Here is a 7,500-nt window from a genome sequence, read left to right on the forward strand (position 1 = left end):
CGCTCTCTCTCTCTCTCTCTCTCTCTCTCTCTCTCTCTCTCTCTCTCTCTCTCTCTCTCTCTCTCTCTCTCTCTCTCTGTGTGTGTGTGTGTGTGTGTGTGTGTGTGTGTGTGTGTGTGTGTGTTGTGTGTGTGTGTGTGTGTGTGTGTGTGTGTGTGTGTGTGTGTGTGTGTGTGTGTGTGTATGTGTGTGTGTGTCCGTGCAGGAGGCCGAGCTCTCTACGCCGCTCGAGGGCAGGACGCGAGATGGCGCCCATGCACCTGGCGCCGTTATAATACGCGTCTTTACACTCGTATCACCAGTAATACCTGTGTAATTGCTGTCGTGATAACTGTTGGTTCGAGGCGTTATATGGAGGTGGGGGGAAGGGAGGGGCGGAGGGAGTGGGGGGAAGGGAGGGGCGGAGGGAGTGGGGGGAAGGGAGGGGCGGAGGGAGTGGGGGGAAAGGAGAGGGGGGGGAAGGCGATGAACGCGTGTATGGACCGTTGGAGGGTGTTAGTGCGTTCCTTGTCTTTCTCTCCTCTTTCATTTATTTTTCCACTTCCTTTTTTTTCTTACAGCGACGCCCGAACGCACAAGCCCCCTCCCCCACCCCCCCTTCGCACTGGCACGCGCTATCCCTCTCGCAAGGAACCGGGGCGAAGGGCGAGGAGCGAGGGGCGGGTACGAAGCCAGCGAGACCGAAGTGTGAGAGTGAAGCGAGAGAGCGGAGTGAGAGCGAAGTAAGAGAGTGAAGTGAGAGAGTGAAGTGAGAGAGTGAAGTGAGAGAGTGAAATGAGAGAGCGAAGTAAGAGCGAAGTGAGAGAGTGAAGTGAGAGAGCGAAGTGAGAGAGCGAAGTGAGAGAGCGAAGTGAGAGAGCGAAGTGAGAGAGCGAAGCGAGGCAGCACACCACCGCATCCCACTTCCTCACCGCACGCCACCACCGGACACCTCGCGACGCACTCGGCCTCTCCGCTTGGTCCTGGTTCTTTTTCCTCGTCCTCCTTCTTCTCACTTCCTCCTCTTTCGCCTTCACCTGTGCTCCCCTCTTCGTCATCTCCCTTCGCCTACTCTTTTCTCCTCCTCCTTCGCCTACTCTTTTCTCCTCCTCCTTCGCCTACTCTTTTCTCCTCCTCCTTCGCCTATTCTTTTCTCCTCCTCCTTCGCCTACTCTTTTCTTCTCCTCCTTCGCCTTCACCCTTGCCTACTCCTTTTCTCCTACTCCTTGGTCTCTCTCTCTTCCTTTTCTTTCCCTCCTCCGTCTATTCATCCTTCTTCTTCTTGAGCCTTATATTTCACATGTCCCAGTTCCTCCTCCTCCTCCTCCTCCTCCGCTTCCTGCTTCCTCTTCCTCCTCCCCCTCCCCCTCCACTTCCCTCGAGGACCCGTCTCCGGCTGTCACAAACGCCCCCTCCCGCCCCCCCCCCTGGTCCCTCGGAGCCCGCGGTCGTCCCTCGGTCAGCCAGGTACTCGCAGCGGAGAGAGACCAGGCTTACTACTTTCCTCCGCCTCGTTCCAAGCCGCCCCCGCCCGCCCGCCCGCCCGCCCCCAGCCGGCCGCACCTGCTACCCCGGAATCGCTTCTCCGTCAGCTCGCCTCCCCCCCCCCCCGCCCGACGCCCGGAGCCCGAAGCCCGTCATCTCATCTCTCCCAAGCCTTCGCCGACACCCGATAGCTCCGCTCGTGCCGCAAACCACAGCCTTGCTGCCAAGATCAACTCCACTGAAGCCAACTAAGGAGATACCAGTATGATCTTTCAACATCCTCATGCAAATACACACACCTTATACGTACAGCCATACAGACCCGCAACAAAATATGTACATACATCCCTATACACATACGTACATAAACAAACGCAAGGACACGCGCACATACGCAAGCCAGTCTCTCCGTGGAACAAATAACAATGGCCGAGTAGGTAGTCGACCCCAGACATGCAGAGCGAAAGGAGGAAGGGGACAAGGAGGCTTCCCAGGTGTCTGCCAAGCCAGCAGTTAACGCCAGGCTGGCCAGTGCGCGACGACGGTCCTTCGGGGTCGGCTAGGTCTCACACACAAACACTGACAGACAGATAAACAAACAGACAGACAGACACAGACACAAACACACACGCACACACAAATGCAGTCGACAGGGAGACAACCGACCCGGCCAAAAGGGGACACTCCTCTCATTAACAAACGTACGAGAAACAGGTGGTTCGTCCTGGCCGTGGGGAATTATGCCACTGACCGTGACTGTCACCTTTCACCTCCCCCCCCCTCTTTCCCTCTTTTCACCTACCCTTCATTTCCTTCGAGCCTTTCTCCTTTCCCCTACCCTCTGCCTGCCCACCCTACCCCACTCCTCCTCCTCCAAACCTTTATCCTTCCCTCCCGCTCCTCCTTCCCATCACCCTCTTATCCCATCCCTCACCTTCTCCCCGCACCCTTTCTCCTCTCTTCCTCCTCTCTTCACCCTCAACTTTTTTGAACCTCTTCTCTTCTTCACCCTACCCCCTAAAAAGGCATTTTCACATCCACATGCCAACAGCGCGACTCTTGAGACAGTCTAAAAAGGTTATGTACACGTACCTGCATGCGCACATACCGCTGAGTGAGTACAGACTGAATGTAAGATAAGTACATGGGGGAGGGGAGGAGGAGAAGAAGGAGGGGGAGGAGGAGGAGGAGGAGAAGGAGGAGGAGGGGAGGAGGAGGAGGAGGAGGAGGAGGAGGAGGAGGAGGAGGAGGAAGATGAAGATGAAGATGAAGATGAAGAAGAAAAAGAAGAAGAAAAAGAAGAAGAAGAAGATGAAGAAGAAGAGGAGGAGGAGGGAAGAGTAGCAGGAGCGAAAAGGAGGAGGGAAGAGGCAAGAGGAAAAGCAAAAGAAGAGAAGAAGAGAAAAGAGGACAGAAAAGGAAAGAAAAGAGAAGAAGAGAAGAAGACGAAATACACGTAGGACGAACCAGGAGGCGGAGATGGGAGAGGGAGAGAAGGGAGAGGGAGAGGGAGAGGGAGAGAGGGAGAGCGGAGGCGAGGGCAGAGGGAAGGGAGAGGGAGAGGGACGAGGGTAGAGGTGAAAGTAGGGAGCAGTAGGAGGAGAGGAGATGAGGTGAGAGTAGACAGAGGAGACAAGAGGAGGCGAGGACGAGGCGAAGGAGGAGGATATCAAGAGGAAGCCGCAGTGACTGGCAGCGCCAGGAGAAAGGGAGGAGAGGGAATGGCAGAGGAGTAGAGACAGAGGAGAAGGACAAGAGTACGGTCCGGAGAGGTCGAGAGGGAGGAGGATAGAACCACAGAGAGAGCGGACGGTGCATGGTGCTTGAGATGGCGAGAGAGAAGAGAAGAGAGGAGACGAGAGACGAGACGAAGAGAGAGACGAGAGAGGGAGAGGAGAGAGAGAGAGAGAGAGAGAGAGAGAAGAGGGAGGGAGAGGGAGAGAGGAGAGGAAGAGAGAGAGAAAGAGAGAGAGAGAGAGAGAAGAAGAGAGAAGAAGAAGAAGAAGAAGAAGAAGAAGAAGAAGAAAGAAGAAGAAGAGAGAACCTGCGGCCACGTGTGAGCGAGGAGGGCCCCGCAGCGACAAAAGCAAGAGGCCGCAGGGGTCCGGAAGGGACTTCAATCCTCCAAGGGTGTTTGCGCGCCGCGCCCTCCTCCTTCTCCGCCTTCCCGGTCTTCATCGCCCTCCTCTTCCCTCTTCGTCTAATTCTCTTCCCTATTCCTCCTGCTCTTCCTTCTTTCCTTTCCTCTTCCCTTCTCTTTCTTCTCCTCTTCCTCCTCTCCTCCTCCTTCCCTGCTCTCGCGACGCCCTACACCTCCTCCCTCTCAGGACACACACACACACACACACACACACACACACACACACACACACACACACACACACACACACACACAACACAACACACACACACCAAATACGGTTCCAACGAGGGGTCAACATTGGTTAAATCTTTATTCTTTTTTTCATTCCTTCTTTCCCTTTTTTTCTTTCTCCGAAATCTCGGCAATCAAAATTCTTCCACGTAATCTACCAACCCATTACAATGCCTCCTAACACGATTTGTTCTGAAGCACGCAGTAAAATAATTCAATAAATAAATATAGTAATAAAATAAAATTACAATAATAATAATAATAATAATAATAATAATAATAATAATAATAATTCCGTCACAGGAGGCCCAATATCCTTCGAAAAATTCCTTAAAGATTTACGGTCACTAAATCACCACCAGCAAGCCAGGGAAGACGAAAAGACCGACCACAGGTACAGAATCGTGTTTATTACGACGACCTTCGGTACCGAGATCCATACACCTGACTCACACACACACACACACACACACACACACACACACACACACACACACACAATAATAATAATAATAAATAGATAAATAATAAAATAAATAAATAAAAAATAACAATAACGTACTGGGTAGCAGTCCAGTACATTTACAACCCCGATAATAAAACGTCCATCCTTCACAATGTTTATATCCCCTCCTTCCCTTCCTTATATAACCTGGGGCAACTGCCTACAAGGGGGGAAATGACACTTTGGGTTTTATAACGCTGTCATGGGTGAAAGTATAATGTCCCCTTTCATCACACTCCCCCTGACTCCCCAAAGACCACGTCATAAAACATAAAGCTTTCCGGAAGAAACACAACACCTATTTTCGTTATAACACTAATCGGCGGCGAGGAAAAGAAATAACACCTGTTTACGCCCTACACCCAATCCATCGCTGCGGGAGAAGGACGAGACACCTGTTTTCACCCGTACTTCCAAGCCCCATTCGTCACTCTGCCAGTCGTCAAGGAGCAAATGACAGGAAAATGCGTAGTACTTACATCACTAGCACAGTCCTTCTATCACTAACGATACCTACATCACTAACACAATAGTTACATCACAAACACTGTATTCACATCAACACAGTATTTGTATCACCAACACAGTATTCATACTTCTAACACAGTACTGACATCACTAACAAAGTATATGTATCAGATACACAGTACTTAGGTCCCTAACAAAGTATCTGCACCGCTAACACAGTACTTACACCCCTAACGCAGCCTCCCAAAACACTAACACACTAGTTACACCACCAACACAGTACTTACATCACTAACACATGCAGCTGGTGGAGGACCGGTAAGCAGACGTCCTCGAGCGTGTTACTGCAGGGTCCCTGGCTCGCGTTCGGGTGGCGCTTGGCAAGAGGAATCCACGCGGACCACGCCCTCCGCGGTCCGGTCGGAGCGTCAGGGACCAAAAAAAAGCGAGGGGAAAAGGGCGAGAAAGAGAACGAGAGAGCCAATCCAAAACAGCGTGGATAAGGCAAGCCTCGCTTCCACGCCCTTCTCTCTCTCTCGTCAATTCTCTATCTCTCTTCCAATTCTCTTTTCTTCCGACCTCGACTTCCTTCCCTTCGATGACCTCTCGCTCGACGGTAGGGGTAGGGAAAAAGGGACTCAAGCAGGTCCCTCTCTTCTTCCCGAAGGACGCCAATCCCCGAGGAGGACACGCCCAAAAAATGACGCCCGAATAACGGCAAAAGCAGCGAGCGACCGGGCGGGAGAGAGCGCGACAGGAGCCCGCAACTCACGGCGCTTCTGACCAGCCACGTCCTTGATTCCAAGCCGAGCGGGGAAGAAGGGCACCACGCGCTGCCTGGCCACTGCCGACCTTGTTGTTTCACTCTTTATTGCACACGCTTGCTTCACGCTCGCTTCACGCTGGCTTACTATCGCACTCTTACATCACTCTTAAAAGCGGACAGTTTATCTATTTTCTCCTTCTTTCTTTTTTTTTCCGTGGGTAATTCTTAAATTTCACATAAACACTGGAAAAATAGCAGGAGGTTTCGTTAGAGACAATGACCCTTGGGGCGTGTGGACGTTTTCCTTGTACGTGTGTGCGTGCGTGCGTGTGTGTATATGTGTGTGTGTGTGTGGTGTGTGTTTGTGTGTGTGTGTGTGTGTGTGTGTGTTGTGTGTGTGTGTGTGTGTGTGTGTGTGTGTGTGTGTGTGTGTGTGTGTGTGTGTGTTTGTGCGTGTGTGCGTGCGCGTGTCTATATGCATGTGAATGTGCGTGTTCTAATCTTTTAGATGCCATTCACCTTCTCATTCAATATAATTCGCATGCACTATCACAAAGCCTAGTATTCTAATAAGGCTGTGGCATCAGTTGCTAGTACTGCCACGCAAAGAAGTCGGATTAGAATCTCAGACTAGCACTGGCGTCATGGCTTTCCTCTCATGCAGTTTCCATGCACGAAAGAATGATGATAGTGATGATGATGATGGTGATAATAGTGGTGGTTATGATGATAATGGCGATGGAGGCGAAAAGGGAGAGGGGGGGGGAGAGTAGGAGAGTGAGGGGAGAGGGAGAGAGGGACGGAGGGAGGGAGGGAGGGAGGGAGGGAGGGAGGGAGGGAGGGAGGGAGGGAGGGAGGGAGGGAGGGAGGGAGGGAGGGAGGGGAAGGAGGAGAGAGAATGAGAGAGAGAGAGAGAGAGAGAGAGAGAGAGAGAGAGAGAGAGAGCCATCATTAAAGGGAGAGATAAAGAGACGAAGACAATAAGAAAGAGCGGAAGCGAGGACACAAAAAGAAAAAAAAAAAAGAAAGAAAAAACCGATAATCCAAAGACTTGCAGAAACGTAGAAACCCGACAGAAACCAAACAGGAAAAGAGGAAGAAAAATCAACACAGCACAGTTAGCGCAGTCAGCAGGAAGGTCAGCGGCTGACCAGGAATCTAGCACAGCCAGGTAGGTCAGAAGCCTGCCGTCGCTCGTCAGCAGAGAATACCCCCAAGGTATCACACTGGGGGAGGGGGAGGGGGAGGGGGAGGGGGAGAGGAAGGGGAAGTGTTGGAGGGAAGGGGATGGGAAGGGGGAAGGTGAGGGAGGAGAAGGGGGAAGGTGAGGGAGGCGAAGGGTGAAGGGTAGTGGAAGGGGAAGGACAAAGGAGAGAGGGAATAGAGGGAGAAGATGGAAAACGCGAGCGCAAGGAAGAAGGAAAAGGAAGGAAGAACGGAGAGGGGAGGTGGCTCCAATGACAAGCAGTCTGACACGGAATTTTTCTCAAATGCCTCGCCGCCATCCTTCGACAATCCACCCGCCGTGCCAGCATTAGGAAGTAATTAACAGAGCCCAAGAGAACGACAGACAGTCACGAAGAAAGGTGAATGTTTGAAATTTTACGACGTTTGGAACAAGCTGGCACGAGGGTAGGATGAATGCCGAGGAGAAATGCAGTAGAGAAAGCAGGAAAGAACCAGCAAGACAAATAGAGAGGTAAAGAGAAAGGGTGAGAAAGAGAGAAAGGGGAGAGAGAAAGGGGAGAAAAAAAGTGAAAAAAGGGAGGAGGCAGAAAAAAGAGATAATGAGAATGAAAGAATGAGAAAGAATGAGAAGAATGAAAGCAGAGAGAGTGAGGAAAGACGAGAAATGCAGAGAGAGAGAAAGAGAGAGGCAGACACGATTGAAGAGAGAGAGAGAGAGCGAGACGAGAGAGAGAT

At 51.6% G+C, this 7,500-nt stretch overlaps 1 protein-coding gene across 2 annotated transcripts in view; it reads right to left on the reverse strand.

Moving 5' to 3' along the window:
• Positions 1-7,500, reverse strand: part of LOC119572409 (protein brunelleschi-like) — a 104,586-nt gene that overhangs the window by 96,518 nt on the left and 568 nt on the right. For both annotated transcript variants that reach the window (XM_037919521.1, XM_037919522.1), the window contains exon 2: positions 5,099-5,820. The gene's annotated coding sequence lies outside the window, so the exon portion shown is untranslated. The remainder of the gene's footprint in view (positions 1-5,098; positions 5,821-7,500) is intronic.

The sequence above is a fragment of the Penaeus monodon genome, chromosome 4 (genome assembly GCF_015228065.2).
Source record: "Penaeus monodon isolate SGIC_2016 chromosome 4, NSTDA_Pmon_1, whole genome shotgun sequence".
Classification (NCBI taxonomy): Eukaryota; Metazoa; Arthropoda; class Malacostraca; order Decapoda; family Penaeidae; genus Penaeus; species Penaeus monodon.